This window comes from Danio rerio, chromosome 20, assembly GCF_049306965.1.
Source record: "Danio rerio strain Tuebingen ecotype United States chromosome 20, GRCz12tu, whole genome shotgun sequence".
Taxonomy (NCBI): Eukaryota; Metazoa; Chordata; class Actinopteri; order Cypriniformes; family Danionidae; genus Danio; species Danio rerio.
This window is the reverse complement of record NC_133195.1, coordinates 46,776,945-46,794,990: the sequence shown is the minus strand read 5'-3', so window position 1 is coordinate 46,794,990 and position 18,046 is coordinate 46,776,945. Positions and strand designations below refer to the sequence as shown.

General features: G+C 34.7%; 1 protein-coding gene across 1 annotated transcript in view; it reads right to left on the bottom strand.

Moving 5' to 3' along the window:
• si:dkey-206f10.1 overlaps positions 1-14,107 on the bottom strand; it is a 168,827-nt gene extending 154,720 nt beyond the window's left edge. The window contains exon 1 of the mRNA XM_073933643.1: positions 14,072-14,107. The gene's annotated coding sequence lies outside the window, so the exon portion shown is untranslated. The remainder of the gene's footprint in view (positions 1-14,071) is intronic.
• Between the last annotated feature and the right edge of the window lie 3,939 nt (positions 14,108-18,046).

The following is an 18,046-nucleotide window of genomic DNA, read 5'->3' as shown; positions in this document are numbered from 1 at the left end:
ACTGCCTACATTGAAACAAAAATCTAAAACTTTATATATTTATATGTTATTGACCAATCAGAAATTCTTCTAGAAACAAAAAAAAATTTAAATAAAACATTAAAAAAGTAAGTTATGTTATTTATTACTCATCCTCATGTTCATCAGAACTATTTTAACTATTTTTATTTTTATTTTAGAGCTCCCTCATCCAGACTCAAAGTCCACAAAAACAGTAAAAAACATCCTCAAAACAGATCATACGCCTTCACATAAAACAAACATTTTTATTCACAGTTTCTTCTCCTCAGTGTGATTATAGGGCACGCGTTCACAAGCACTGTGCAGTGACATATACCCCACGGATGCCTGTGCGACTTCCTCTCTGACTTCCTCTCTTAAAAACTTCACAGGCGCATCCAAGGTTATATGTCAGAGGCGCAACACGTGAACGCGCGCCCTATACTGACACTGAGGGAAGAAACTGTTGAATAAGTTATTTTTGTTTTATGTGCACATAAAAGTATTCTCATAGTCAGGAATCTTGCTGTCTATGAGAGATTAAGGAGCTCTCAGATTTAACTAAAATATCTTCATTTGTGTTCTGAAGAGGAATAAAGTTACTACCTTTAGTATTTGCTTTAATATTGTCCTCATATACAACCTTCTCTAGTCTAATGTTTTGCTAATGTGGTATATGATTTATGGTTGGAGGACATCATTTATTGACTAGTGATTTAGTGTGTAGTTGTAGTTCATGGTGAGTGATAATCCAAACCCTGTATATATAGGTGGCGATGTCCGTTCCTCCACGTGGTGCCACTGGAAACTGCCCATCTTGAAGGTGGTGCTGAGCTGAACACGGACAAAAACTGACATTAGTCTGGGGCGACAAGCCTCACAACTGATGACAATGATGAATTTTGTACTAAAGTTTGAAATAAAGTCACATTTGTCAAAAATAAGTGCTTCTTCAATTTTTAAATGCTGATTACTGCTGATTACTGTGTTTCAAATGAGATCATTCAGAAACAAACATGACAACGTTTGTAGATTTAACACAGATTATCTGGATTTAACGCTACTGAGCTGAATGTGTTTGATGTACAAGCATACATGTGATGGAATTTTTGGCATTTAAGAACAAATGCACTGTAAAAATGCTTCCCTTCCAGCCGCAACACAGCACCATGCTGGGAAACACCCATACACTCTCATTCACACACTCATTCACTATGGCCAATTTAGTTAATTCAGTTCACTTATACTGCATGTGTCAGGACTGTGGGGGAAACTGGAGCACTCGGAGGAAACCCATAGAACACAGGGAAAACATGCAAACTCCACACAGAAATGCCAACTGGCCCAGCCAGGACTCGAACCAGCAACCTTCTTGCTGTAAGGTGACAGTGCTAACCACTGAGCCCTGATCTGTTTCAGCAGCACTTAATCATTCAATAACAGCACTCCTTATTGTATTCTTCAACTCTTTAATCTGTTGTCCTGCTTCTTTGTTCATTTCAGAATAATAATACAAATACACACACTGCTAAAATAACTGAAGCCCTGGTCAGATCACGCGGATTTGTCATGATTTCGGCACGATTTCCTTGATGTAGGGTGTCGTGGGGATTCGTAAACATCAAATAGGCATCGTGACACAAGATTCAAATGTTTCTTCTCGTATAATGTGGGATAGTTCACGACAACTGATACCATGCTTGCCACACCTCATGACACTATCGCAGAAAGTCAAGCATGTTTAATTTTTTTCTCGTTCATCACAAGTTTCGTCACATGGGTGAGACTGTGCAATAGGAGCACACCATTTCTCGGTTAAATCAGCGGGTGCTGCCGTAATGAGTTGGTCACAGGGGGATAAGATCAATCATTGGTTATGCAAGATTGTAGTTAGTTGTCTGTAAGCATCAGTGTTTATTGAAATTGAAATAATAAAAAATAAAAAAATTGAGATAAGAAATATTGTTATAGCAACACTCGTCACTGCTTTTGGAAATAACGCTTGTCGTAGACATCACGTGATGACTGATCGTGAAGGAATGTGTAGTCTGGCACATTTGTTACCCATGACAAATCAAGAACAAATGAATAAAAATTGCATAATCTGAGAGAGTGACTTTCATAACCGACAATAAAAATTCTGTGCTCTGACCAGGGCTTAAGACTTGTCACTGCATCTACATCTTGTTGTTTTCTGGTGATCTGAAGTGCTTCTGTTATCTTCATGCTTTGGATAAAAGCGTCTGCTAAATGTAAATCTATTTAAAGTTCAGTCATAGCAATGGAAATACAAAGAAATCAGGGTCCGTTCTTCGTACATGGATTACTCAGTTAGCTGGATTTGGATATTGACGATTTGACACGATCCAGGATCGTTTCGTTCTTCAAAGCTGATCTAAGAGTTGTTGTCATAGCAACAGTTCTGCTAGCTCAAACCTGATCGGAAGCAGGTTCAATTCATATAAACAGGATTAGATCGGCTCAGTTAAGCAAAGATAATAGAGAAAGTACCAAATTATGATATTTTCCTACAGTAGAAGTTATATACACTTGGGAAAATAGTTTTAAAAAATTAACTATATATATATAAAGTTATAGTTATTAATAAATAAAGTTATATTAACAAAACTTATGCAATCTGCACCCTCGAAATGAAAGTACAAAGAGAAAATTTAATGAAATGAACTTTTTAGATCGCTTTAGTACAATTTGTGTATGATAATAGAAATGCAGAATATGTGACTTTTTAAAAAAAAAAAGAAATAATACTTTAATGCAGTCATGAACATGTTTTGACAGTTAATATGCCAGTGATTATGCTTCACAAAAGTTGCAGACGCCTTTACCAATATCAAAATGCTTTTGTAAACATCCAGTTATTCCATACAGCGATTAAAAAAACGGCTACTGGAATAAAGAAAATATTTTCTAAATGTAGAACTAAATACATTGATATGCATTGAAATACATGATAAATACTCTTGACACATGAAAGTGTAAAGCCTGCAGTTCACAACATATGTGGAAAGTTATTGCGTGTCATATTTAACAAGCCGTTTACTGCTAATTTGATGTAATTTTGCTCACATGGATAATTGAATATTAATCAGATGATGTCATTACGCTGCTGTGCCGTCAGCCAATCGTTGCATTGCTGATCATGATTTCGAGAACCGATAGATTTGTCCTTCACAACACACGCAGCGATCTCAGATCAGTTCATCCACACATTCTAATCTAATTCACGAACTTGTTTGAAGAACCAAATTAGCCAGACATCAGTTATCAAGATTAAAAGATCCAGAATCGGCAAAATCATCTTAGATCATTTAAGCGAGGTTTAAAGAACGGACCCCTGGTTTTTGATTTGATGTGTAACTCATTTTATTAGCCACAGTCAGTGTTAACAGGAGTGTTAATAAACAGAAATGCTTTAATGTTTATCAAGAACACACTCTAAAATGAATAATAGTTGTTTTTTACCTGCATTTCCTCTGAAAATAAATACAAGCGATGAAAATCACTGAAGATGTCTGCTGTGGATGTGGTATATGTGTCCAGTGTCTAATGTTCTCCATACGCTTGAGTCTGCTAAACAACAGAACAAAGAGAGAAACTTTAAACAGCTCATTTGTGTCAAACATCAGGAGAATCCCAGCATCAGAAATAAACAGACGGTTAAAACATCTCAGACTGCTGATTAACTGTGAATGACTGTTTTATATTGATTATATAAATACAGATACTTCTGCAAATCTGTTTATTGGCAAAACTGGAACTATTTTAATCAAATAAGATGATGAAGGAGTGAAACAATTTCTTTTTTATGTGAACACCTAGGAAAATATTAAAATAAAACCAATCCATGTCATGAACCCTTTAATCCATATCAAGATCTCTGCTGTGAATATTCAGAAACATCCGTCAACAAACAAGCAAGAATCCGCTCGCTACTTGTACTTGTAGGTTTGTTCTGCTCTCAGTCGCATCACATTCTCCATGTTTATTTCCTCTGCAACCTATTAAACCAAGAACTGCCATGTTTAATATTATTAAAATAACTTACAGACACTCAGACATGAGTAGAGATAGACCCTAAGTGCTCCTACTCCTACTAGATAAGTGCCTTTTTTGACCAGTTTGAATTCTCATTCCTATTTAAAAAAGTGAAAAGTGTATTTCAGAGAGCATTTTTAGGCTTTTCTGAAAATCCAACAGAGACAGTGACGTAATAAAAGATGTCTATTTATTCACAATTTACACCATACATTAATGTATATTTTAGGCTTTATTAAAGAAATAAATGTGACAAATAGTGTTGTTATCAGTTTATTATTATATATAATTTAGTAGTTAATTAATAAATATAATTAATTAATTAGTAAATACACACAACAAGATGATGTTTTTGTTCTTTGTTGTTAAATAACAAAACAAACACTATTAAACAAGCAATTAATAAAGCCAAACAGGAAGGTAAGAAAACAGTGTGTCTGTGTCTAATTTAGATTTGCAGATATTTGACGTTTCCCTTTGTTGGTTCAGGCATTAGTATGACTGAATGAGTGAGCAGTTTTGGACACTGTTTGTGTTTATTTTATTTTAACTCCTTCAATGAGTCTTTTGAATGATTGTTCGCTCATTAAGACATGCCCTTTTATTAATCTTAGCATTACCTTACTTCAACTGTATTTGCCTTGTAAATAGAGTTTGATAAGACAGGTCAAGAGGTTTAATTTGATGTACACTATAATATCATGTTTAAATGAAAACACAAGCGCTCACCGTCAATTACTTACATTTGAAACTACAAAATATTAAACAAATCTTACCTGAGAACGATTTAAATCGATTGAGGTAAAGTTGATGATAAAAATAACCCTGATAAAACCCTGTTTCCGACAGCAAAAACTCCTCAAACTCATATGAACAAGTCTAAATACTCGAGGATATACGTTACTTTGAAAATGTATTTTATTTCGGTCCAAAACAAACTTTATTTCTCAGCGGTTACACACAGAAGCTCCGCCCACATCACACCACATTTATTGTGTAATTTAATAAATAATAATAATAATAATACTCGGTACAACTACTGTTACTACAACAACCGTACTGTGATCGCATCTCCTTCATGTGCACATGTGCAATATTTTAAACCATATATACAGTTAAAGTCAGAATTATTAGCCCCCTCTGATTTTTTTTTCTTTTTTTAAATAATTCCCAAATAACGTTTATAAGAGCAAGGATGTTTTCACGGTATTTCTGATAATATTTTTTCCTCTGGAGAAAGTCTTATTTGTTTTATTGCGGCTAGAATAAAAGCATTTTTTATTTTTTTATGTACCATAAATATTCCCAACAATCTCTTCATGTTGTAATAAGTGCAATGTGTCAACAGGAACTCTGTTTCATTCTTTGTGGTCTTGCAGTAAACTACAAACAACCCTTCTGGGGTGCGTTTCCAAAAACCATGGTTAGCCAACTAAAGTCGCAAGTTGCATCGTTACATAGTGTGTTGATTTGGCATTTCCCAAATCCATCTTTGCATCAAACATTCGCAAACTACATCGCAAACGTCTATGCTTGTAATTACAACACTGGAGCTGTAGTTAGACACATAGTTCCTGGCTGTGTTGTATTGCCAGTTACCCGTCCTATGCCCTAATTATTTAGAACATTCTAACACTTAAACTTGGAATTATAAAAAGGAAAAAAAAGCATTAAAGTCATCTCTCTTAGGTGTAATTTGCTTTCAAAGTATTTTACAGTTCTGTTTTAGCAATCTTCATGTTTACAATTGCGCTCCCTTCGCAGTGCACTTAGAAAACATGATGTCATTTTGAACACAGCCTCATGACGAAAGCTATAGGTATCATATTATTAAAGCTGAATTTTAGTTACCTCTCCAAAGCTTGTGAAAACAAAAAACATGGCATATGTTAATGCTTTTAATTTATAGTAGGTTATTTAATAAGTATCTGTAGTGTATTCTCCATTTCTGGAGTGGTTTGCATATGTCAAATTGTAAAAGTATAAGACTTTTTAAATAAATAAATAAACAATATCTTACTTAATAATGTTAATAATAGTAATAATAATAACAATCATTATTATTAGTAATATTATTATTAAAGTAGGATGTTTTCATTCCCTATCAATAAATATAAAAATTTATTTCTTAATAAATGCCTCATTATTTATTTGTATGATTTATATGAGATTAGAATACGTGTTAGCTAAGTGGTTTTATGTTTTAGAATATAATATGTAATGTTCTCAATATTATTTGTAAAGGAAACACAGGCCCTACATGTGCCATATATTTCAATTAATATGGAAAGCGAGTTTTTATGCGTGTGCGTTTAAAACAATATCATTCGCACAAATAAATTATGGGGTTTTGCTCTTAAGAAGTTGTTACCACCCTGTTTAGCGCATCATTATGGGTGATTTACATTATAACTAACGTGGTTCAAATGATAAATCTGCAACAGAGAAACAACGGTTTTGAGAAACACTCGTCACTACATCATTTTCCCAAACGCATACTATTATAGTTCAGTTGCGAGTTACGTCGTTATTTGGGAAATGCACCCCTGAAAAATATGTTTAATATCTGGAATCTGCTGATCCTGTATTGGACTTTAAGGGGCAGAGGACAGTTCTTACAGTAGAAACCAAACACGAGCAATTCTATTCTGTATGTGTATTGCAAAAAAGCTCATTTTATAAATGTGGAAATCTGATGCTGTCCCCACCTTTGAAATGTGGGCTAGAGAACTTGGAAATATGTTACACTTAGAAGAACTGAGATTCACATTAAGTGACAAATTGTCCATTTTTAACAAGATTTGGGGACCATTTATATTATTTTTGCAGATAGACTGAACTTATAGACTTTTACAAGACTATTTTATGTTAATTTATTTATTAATTTTATTTCATTATTTATTTATTTTCCATGTACACCTTGCTTCAATTCATAATTTTTGTTCCAGCCAGGGTCATACTATGATTGTAAATGTTATTCATGTATGCCTTTGATTTTATTGTTTATGAACCTTCCATAAATATTTTGATTAGTGACAGATGGGTGGGAGTTAAGCTAAATTTGTTGTAAGCTAAATTCACTGTGAGTACTTCCAAGAGTACTTTGATATATGGTCCATCTCTTTCTTGTAAGAATGTAGGCAGTACTATATGTATGAAGGTTTTTTCTATGAAAATGAAATAAAGAGTTAAAAAAATAATTACCAGAGCCATTCAGTACAGCACAGTGCACTGCAATTCAACAAAATGACAAGGTTTGGAGACTGCTAATATAAATTCTTAAATTTCCATATTTTAATTTTCACATATCGCTTTTCTTTATATGTTGTTTGTGCAAGTATTAAAGCAGTAAACCTGATTGATGCCTGTTTTTGTTTCAGGGGAGAACAATGAGGAATAAGGAAAAATGTCCTTATTTTATGGGTGGATCTAGTCAGTCCAAACACACCATAATCCTAGAGCTAAACATAACTCCATCCATTACATCCAGAGAGAGAAAGCTGAATATAATGTGGTTCTGCAGTGTCGTATCTCTCCTATTTTTCAATATTTACACTTGCTTCCACTTAAATATTGTGTAAATTAAATATATATATATATATATATATATATATATATATATATATATATATATATATATATATATCAAATGAGGCGGACTGAGAGCCATGAGGGCATACAAGTGCTAGTATGGCGTGAGTGCTAGACATCTGCATGCATCCCCTGTCTCGAGTCTCACAGAGGAGCTCTGGATGTTAAAAGGAGGAGAGACAGCAGTGAAAGACAAGAGAGGACCAGGCCTGGACATTTTATGTTTCGCTTTGGGTTTTAGTTTGTTTTTGTCAGTTTGTTTGATTTTTCATTAAAATTATTTAAAAGTTTGTCTGTTCTCCGCCTCCTTCCTCACGGCCAGAAGGCTATCAGCTTCATTACAATATATTTTTTTCTTATAAAGCACTCAACAGGGTGACACGGTGGCTCAGTGGTTAGCACTGTTGCCTCACAGCAAGAAGGTCGCTGGTTTGCAGCCCGGGTGATTCAGTGAGTGTTTCTGTGTGGAGTTTGCATATTTTCCCTGTGTTGGCGTGGGTTTCCTCTGGGCGCTCCGGTTTCCCCCAGAGTCTAAAGACATGCTCTATAGGTGAACTAAATAAACTAAAATTGGTCGTAGTGTATGTGTGTGAATCAAAGTGAATGGGTGTTTCCTAGTACTGAATTGCAGCTGGAAGGGCATACGCTGTGTAAAACATATGCTGGATAAGTTGGTGGTTCATTCCGCTGTGGCGATTCTGACGAATATAGGGACTAAGCCGAGGGAAAAATAATGAATGAAAGCACTCAACAATTTAGACAATTGCACTTTAGAATCAGCTTCGTTCACACGTTCACAAGCACTTTGCAGTGACATAAACCTCCCGGATACACATGTGCAACTTCTTCGCATGACTTGCATCCGAGGTATTACAGCAAAAGCACGACACATGAACGTGAGCCCTATACTGACACTGAGGAAAGAAACTGTTGAATAACAAAAGCATGAAAATATTCTCTTAGAGAATAATTACCGAAAAGTATTCTCTTAAGCTTCAGAAATTTCTGATTGAACCACTAAAGACAAACATGATCTGTTTTGTATGGTCCAGCTCAGCTTGCTCCGGCCCTGTATGTACACTGTTAACCCTTACTGTAGATTAAGCAGTAAATAACTGTAAAATAGCCAGTGTTTAGCTGTAATGAAAAGAAACAGTATTTTACTGTAAAAGGAGCAGGATTTGTATGAAATTCTGTAGTGCAAAGAATAAATTACAGTAATTTACTCTATGTAACATTACAGATATTTACTGTGATAATAAATGGTAAATTACTGTTCAACCATTACTGCCCCATCTACTCTGATGCTTTATGTTGCTATTTTATATTTATTTTATCTCTGTGTTTTCTTTGGTTCCTTTTATGTTTTTAACATTGAGTATCAGGAGTCAACCAATGCCACAGAGCTTATTAAAAGGTAAGTGTAAGATATGGACGAAATGCATTTAAAGGCAAAAATATTCACACAGAGCAAAGAAATTGTCACAATAATTTTTATAACTTTGTTTACTTTTTCTATAATTAATCTAATTTAATTGCCTAGTTTGACCTATAGTTAAGATTTTAAATTGCACTTTCAACTGAATATTAGTATTTTGCTAAATAACTAGTAAAAATGTGTTATTTAAAAAATAAATAAATAAATAAAATAATATATATATATATTAGGGTTGGGCATCTAAGCTATAATGCCGATCCGATACGCATCTCGATTCAAAGAATACGATCCGATATATTAGCGATACATTTGTGACATATTGCGATGCAACACGATACGATTCACACCCATATCACGATACGATGCGATATTTCAGCACTAACTAATTAGATCAAGTTTATGAGATGATGTGAAAGAGGATGCTGTGCCATTGAATGAGTTTGATTATTTATAAACCAAGCAAAACCAAGACTTTTTTTACAAACTGGCTTTTCTCTCAGAGCCAGAGTGTCAGTTTACAGTAGAGGGCCATTTTAGATAATATAGCACATATTATTTAAGTATTTTCAAGATAAACAGAATGTATAAGTGCAATATATATTAAAAAATATGTATATATTTGCACTCTTTCAACATAAATAAATTTAGCATTGCACAACAAGAATTGTGATTTAACTTTTCAACTATAAAAAACAAGTTTTACAAAGATATATTTTGCCACTGATTATTCAAAACTTAAGGTGGTGAACTAGCAGTGTTATGTTGCTTTGAAACATCACTGTCACTGTAAACAACAGGCTAATAAAAATATAACAAACCAGCAATCTTCTTGCTGTGAGGTGGTCAAACTACCCACTGTGCCACCGTGACACCCAATTATTTTTATCATTATTATTATTAATATTATTATTATTAAATAAAAATTAACAGGAGGAGGTGTTTAAAACCTTCGTTCTCCGTGACACTAGGGTGAATATCTTTGCAGATGAACAATGCAATAGCATTCGTTATTGGCGTAGAGCGAGCAGAACTGTTGCGCATGGAAAAAAAACTTGCAATGCTTTTCTGACCACTTTTGGAGCTGGTTGAAGCAGTGCGAAAGCCGGGGATGCAGAAACACTGGAAGATGCTTTCACAACAACACCGTGGCGCCGCTTCAAGTGAGATATCAGATTAGTCATACTGCCCGCGTATTTTACAGATGCGCGGCACATTTTGCAAATTGCATCTGTCCTGTCATGTCGTCCATCCTTAAATCCATAATGTTGCTTGCCATACTTTAGATTTAAAACTCAGTGGGGAATAAAATGTTTGTTTTGCTTCTCGCGCTTTCTGAGGGCGCTCCACTAGCTTCATCCGCACACCTGATACTGAGTTGTAGTGTGTGCACATCTGCAAATCCGTTGCTAAGGCTTACTTTATGTAGGTCGATTAAATTATGCGCCAAAAACAGGTTGACAACACTTGTTAATGAATAAAAAATACATTCTATATTAAAAATATAAGCTGTATCTCGGAAAAATCGATGCATCTCGCAAAAACCGATGCATCTCGATTTGCTTCCAAAATTTCATTCATCCTCTGCTGCTCAACCGATGCACTCGCATCGTGCACGCGCATGACCGCGTATCGATACATATCGGTTAATCTTCCCATCCCTAATTTATATATATATATATATATATATATATATATATATATATATATATATATATATATATATATATATATATATATATATATATATCTTAAACAACACACACATACATTTTTGCAGAGACTCAATGAATTTGTCTGGAAAACTGGCAAGTAAAAGTGCCATTAACAGTATAAAGGCTTTCCTAAATAAATGTATAAATCATAATATTTGTTGTGTTTTTTATTATTACTACAGATTTGGAACGACATGAGAATCAGATTATTTATTTATTTATTTTTTTTTCTATGGATGAAGTTTATATTATAGTATATTTTTATTGTTACTATTAAACGATATGTGCATAACTGTGATAAATGTAGGCAGTTGCTTTGAAAATATGCTATGTACCAGGGGTGTCAAACTCCTGGAAGGCCACAGCCTAGTAGAATTTAGTTCCAGCCCTGCTTCAACACACTACCTTTAGATTTAGTTTGATCAGGTGTGTTTAATTAGTATAACTGCACTGTTACTCTGTAGATTGTGCAGTAAATAACTGTAAAAAACAATGATTTAAGCATCACCACACACTCCCACAGGCTGTCCGTCTTATTCTAAACACAAAGGTGTTAGAAAGAGTTTTCAGAAAATGCTGGCCCTTTAAGAGAGTCAGGTGTTTGATTTGTTTACTGCTGAGTGTGCTCTATTCTCTGTCTATCAATTCAGATGTAGAGTCTGATATGGTTTAGGCTTTAAATAAGAATCTAAAATGAGTAAGTAAAATGTGTTCAAATGTTTTTGAGGGTTTCTAAAATAAGGCTGTGTTTTAAGTTATATTGTTGTTATCTTGAACTGTGTACTTGAAAGCTACATTGTTAGCTAGTTAGCCTCTCCTCATATAACTTCTTACATTACTTTTGTTTAAGTATATGTATTTATTGGATATTGCATACTGCCATAATGTGCAGATGCAAACAGTTGTATGTATCTTTCTGGCAACTAAGCCAAAATTAAATTCCTTCATCTCAGTAAGGTAACATGTGCACATCATCACAGGGAATCACAAAAACATGATACACATAGCCATCCACACACAAAAGCTCCCCTGTCCGGTCCCAGGTTGTGAGTTTGTTGCTAAGTATTTTTCAGAGCTGTGTTTCCACCTATGAATTTATATTAGAAACAATAAAAAAGTTTGTTGTCATGAGATAATTATAACAGTAAAAGATTGGATCCTTTAGTTTTTCGGTGTTGCCAACTTTATTTTTGTTTTCTATAATTATTTTAAACTTTTTGAGATTTGACAGAGCTTTTAATTATTTAAAACTTTAAAATTTAAAATAATTATTTTGTTTTTTGCTGTTCAGTTTTTTTTTTGTTGCATGGTCAGCATTGAGGAGAGAGTAACACATTTCATTGCAGCACTTTGTGTGTGTGTGTGTGTGTGTGTGTGTTTATTGGATAAGTGATTGTGATAAATGTTGGCAGTTGCTTTAAAAGTATGCTAAATACCAGGCGTGCTTAATCCTGTTCCTGGAGATCTACCTTCCTGCAGATTTCAGTTGCTATCCATATCAAACACACCTAAACCAATTAATTAGGACCTGAACAGCACTTGATAATTACAGGCAGGTGTGTTTGATATGGGTAGCAACTGAAATCTGCAGGAACGTAGATCTCCAGGAACAGGATTAAGCACCCCTGCTATATACCATGGGGGTCAAACTCCAAGTTCCTGGAGAACTGCAGGGCAGCAGAGTTTAGTTCCCACCCTGCTTCAACATTACCTGTAGATTTCTAACGAGCCTTAATTAGTTTTATCAGGTGTGTTTAATTAGAGTTACAGCTTAAAGTCCCGGTCACACTGCACTTTTCTCCCTTTAGACTTCCATTCATACGCATGTGAATGCTGCAGACCTGGAATGCTAGCTCATGCGACAAATTTTACAGTTTGCAGCATTGGAAAGTTCAAGCTTGGAGAACTCTGAACTGCGAAATCACATCATGTGATTGCTTGAGACTAATCAAAGATCAAACCATGACCTTTCTGAACAAAAATTATGGACCAGTTGCTTGCTTTTTCAATCTCTAAATATTTTGTTTAATCCCACTCTTTTTCGCAGAGCCATATGACAGAATTTTGCATGCTTAAACGTTAGTTTGACTGCAGCCTTGCTGTGCAGACATGTGGCTCTCAGTAATATGTAAGATGATATTTATATCTGCTGATTTCTTAATTTTGTTATACATTTTCTGTTTTATGTTTGTTTGCTGCCAAAACAATAAAATAAATTTGTCAGAATTTACAACCTAATTAATTTAAAGAATTAATAACAGGTAAGAATACTAATTAATTTTAGTAACACCTTGACATACTATTGTGTATGCAGTATAATGCTGTGAGTTGTAACACTACAGTACAGTAATTAACTGTACACAGTTTCCAGTTAGTTACCACTACTGCTCTATTACAGCAATTAACCGGCAACACTGTTGCCAGCTACTCACTGTAATGGTTCGGTTACAGTAAACAACTGGCAACACTGTTGCCAGCCACTCACTGTAATGGTTCAGTTTCAGTAATTAACTGGCAACACTGTTGCCAGTTACTTACTGTAGCCAAACTTTTACAGTGAGTAGCTGGCAACAGTGTTGCCAGTGTTCTACTGTAAAAAAGCCTGGTAAGGTCTAACAGTGTACTCCACGGCACGAATTTACCGCGCTCACCAGCAACAACAACAACAACGTTTCCCTGCGTCACTACCGGTGTGTGGTACATTCTACGTCACTTCCGGGGTGTGGTACATTTCCTTTCTGTAAGGCATCTGTAATTGTAAATTTGTTTCGGGATTTGTGAAAGTGTTTTGTATCTTGTTAATTTGTTTTCTAAAATGTAAATTTGTTTCGTCCTTTGTAAAATTGTGATAAGTAAAAATGTTTTTTAAAATGTAAATTTGTCTCGAGCTTTGTAAAAGTGTTTCAAACTTTGTAATGTTGTTTTGCACTTCCCGGCCACCGTAGTTTTGAGTTTTTTTTTTCTGGACAGTTGAAGCAGTTAGGAACCTTGTTAATGGAAGATGAGAAAGCTCTAATATTTCACTACAACTATCTTAATTTGTGTTCTGAAGACATATTAAGGTCTTAAGGGGTTTTGAACAACAGTAAGTAATTAATAATGACACACTGAACTAACCCTTTACTATTTGCTTTAATATAGTTCTCATGTACCACCTTCTTTAGTCTAATGCTTTGCTAATGTGGTTTATGGTTGGAGGACATCTATTTTTTTGGCTATTGATTTAATTTGTTTGTTGATAAAGATGATTTCATAGTGGATGAGAATGTCCAACCCTGTATATATAGGTGGCGAGGTCCATTTCTCCAGGTGGTGCCACTGGAAACTGCCCATCTTGAGGCTGTGCTAAGCTAAAAACAGACATCAGCCTAGTGCGACAATCCTCACAATTGATAAAAATTATATTTTTGGTATTACATTTTGTAATAAGTCACATTTTTTAAACAAAAAGTTATCCCTTCATGTTATTTATCAAAAAACGCTGTCTGCTCCGAGCACGCAGTATTCTCAAGGACACCTTTCACCCCGCTCACAGACTGTTTTCACTCCTCACAATCACTGCACTGCTTAACGTTTGCACATTTAAAAATTGCACATATTCAATGCACTACATTGCACTGATTCACTTATTTGAACTGTGCATACCTACTACATGTGTAATTATGTACACACCCACTGTACATACACATTTGTAATCATGTTTATTTTTCTGCATACTACTGATTATTAATAGCAACCTGTACATATATGAATTTATTGTAAATCGCTTTTCAAAGCTAATACAACCTGTATAAAATGTTGATAGTACATCCATCTGAAAATATCACCATAGGTTTTCTATAACTGCACTTTATAACTTACCTCTATCCTGCACTTGCTGCTATTGCACTGCTGCTGGTTAGACCTAAACTGCATTTCGTTGCATTGTACTTGTACATGTGTACTGACAATAAAGTTGAATCTAATCTAATCTAATATTTTGTGTAGTCTGACTAAAGAACCATTCACACCACTGTGACACAACGACTGTAAAGATAAGCATGAAACACTTTTCTGAAAATCATTCTGAATGGTGTCTGTGAGCTCAGAATGACGATTCAATTCTGTGATAATACAATGAGCTGCAGTGAGACTGTATTACTGTGTCCATCCACCTGTTTTATCTTCATTTTGGAATATCATATAAAACAGTGTTACTCAACCATGTTCCTGGAGGACTGTGGAGCTAATAATATGCCAAAACAATCTGAATTTGAATTGTGTTAATTTGAATTATTGACAATTGTGTTTTAAAAATCAGAATTTTTATATTCCGTTAAAATTTGTTTTAAATTTAAAATTCTGAGTTTGAATTTAATAACTTGAATATTGAACATCTGAAATTTAATACAACTGATTCAAGTCTGAAGTTAATATAGATGTATTTTCAAACTTCAGAATTTTTGTGTTCTAAATTCACAGATTGCAGATTTTCAGTTTATAGAGAGCATTTTTAGGCTTTTCTCAAAATCCAACAGAGACAGTGACGTAATAAAAGATGTCTATTTATTCACATTTTACACCATACATTAGAAGTCTACACCAGCACACTGACTGAAACCACTAAAGTGCTGTTTACATGATTCAAACACTTGTGTAGATTCTTGTTAATAGTTATTTCTATATTATTGTTGATACAATTTTACTTTTAGGATTTATTTAACAAATAAATGTGACAAATTGTGTTTTTTTATTATTTATGAATATATATAATTTTAAAAGAAAATACAAATGACAAGCTGATGTCTTTGTTTTTTGTTGTTAAATAACAGAACAAAGTCTAATGAACAAGCGATTGACAAAGCCAAATAGAAATGAGGAAAACTAAAATCCCCGGCCACTTTGTTAGGTACACCTGTCCAACTGCTTGTTAAAGCAAATTTCTAATCATCCAATCACACGGCAGCAACTTAATGCATTGAGGCATGTAGACATGGTCAAGACGATCTGCTGCAGTTCAAACCGAGCATCAGAATGGAGAAAAAAGGTGATTTAAGTGACTTTGAACGTGGCAGAGGTCAGAGGAGAATGGCCAGACTGGTTTGATCTGATAGAAAGGCAACAGTAGCTCAAATAACCACTTGTTACAACCGAGGTATGCAGAAGAATGCACACCTCTGAATGCAAAACACGCTGAACCTTGAGACGGAAGGTCTATAGCAGCAGAAGACCACACCGAGTGCCACTCCTGTCAGCTAAGAACAGGCTACAATTCGCACAGGCTCACCAAAATTGGACAATAGAAGATTGGAAAAATGTTGCCTGGTCTGATTAGTCTTGATTTCTGTTGCAACATTCGGATGGTATGGTCAGAATTTGCCATCACAACATGAAAGCATGGATCCATCCTGACTTTAATCAACGGTTCAGGCTGGTGATGGGGGTGTAATAGTGTATGAGACATTTTCTTAACACACTTTGGGCCCATTAGTACCAATTGGGCATATTGTCAACACCACAGCCTACCTGAGTATTGTTGCTGACCAGGTCCATCCCTTTATGACCACAGTGTACCCATCTTCTGATGGTTACCTCCAGCAGGATAACACACCATGTCATAAAGCTTTAATAATCTCAGACTAGTTTCTTGAACATGACAAGGAGTTCACTGTCCTCAAATGGCCTCCATAGTCACCAGATCTCAATCCAATAGAGCACCTTTAGGATGTGGTGGAATGGGAGATTTGCATCATGGATGTGCAGCCGACAAATCTGCAGCAACTGCGTGATGCTATTATGTCAATATGAATCAAAATCTCTGAGGAATATTAATCAGCACCTTGTTGAATCTATGCCACGAAGGATTAAGGCAGTTCTGAAGGCAAAAGGGGGTCCAACACGTTACTAGTAAGGTGTAGCTAATAAAACGGCCGGTGAATGTATGTATGTCTAAATCAGATTTGCACAACCATTTGACGTTTCCCCTTGCTGGTTCATGTAGTATTATCTGTCTGCAATCCCAGAGGCTGCACTTTCAGGACCGCATTTCTAAGACCGCGTTTCTAGGACCCAAGTTTTTTTGTGAAAATGGCAACTATCGAGTAGGAGAATCGCAGTCTCTGGGACGCATTGGTTGGTGTTAATTTAACATCTTCGCAACTTTTTAATTAATAAATTACAAATAATTTCATAATCTAATAATACTGAATTAAAATGCAACTTTCTTAATGTTATTTTTGTAATTGTGAATACAGAGTAAATACTTTAATTTCACTTTCTAACAACACTTCTGGCTTCATCTCTGCACTGCACAGATACTGTTAAACTTTAAAATTTATTTTTATAATGATTTAGTTTGATTCGTTTTCTATTTCATTTAATCTGAATGACAAATAGACCTAATAATATATTAATAGACTTAATATAATGTTAAAACACCCTAATATATAATAAATAAAAACAGCAAGCAAAAGACGTTTAATGTCCCATTTTCTTGGTTCAAGCTGAAATCTGGCTGATCTGTAAGATTTTATTTTTTTTAGATGTCAGATGTCTTACCTTGAATGCAGACAACAGAAAACAGCCGTAGTCTCAGTCTAACCTTATCTGCAGTAAATGTACAGCTGACTGGGTGAGTTCTCTATGGGGAGTTCTGTGTAAGCGGAAGTACTGTAAAGATACACTGCTAGAGTCAAACCGGACACCAGGTGACATCATGTGAAAAGGGTCTATGACTCCTAAGAGAGAAAGAGAAGTGAATGAAGTAAGGAACACGTTCTCTCTAATGTTAAATTTCATATTTAAAAGATCTTAGCTACCACAGAGCGCACACACATATGATACAAAATGAGATCAATCTTCATTATAAACAATGTTCATTCTTGTTTAATGTAGGCTATTTTAAAAACTGATATTTTATAAGAACTATTAACAACTGTAATTTTTCAAATGTAGAAAGCTTGGTTTGTTGTTCAAACTATTTTAAGTCAATTTCATACACATAAAAAATAATAAATAAATTAGGCCTAAGCCTAGTACTTCAAGGGGTGGTCCACTACGATATCATATTTTAAACTTTAGTTGATGTGTCATGTAGCTGTGTAGCTCAAAGTTTAATGCAAAGGGAGACATTGGATTTTACAGAGTTAGCTTCAGGGCTCTTACACCTTTTCCAACTTCAAATTCCAGCACTTTTCAAGCACTTTCAAGGTGCATTTTTATGCTTTTCCAGCACCTAACAACTGCTGTAAATTATGTTTATATTTGCTGT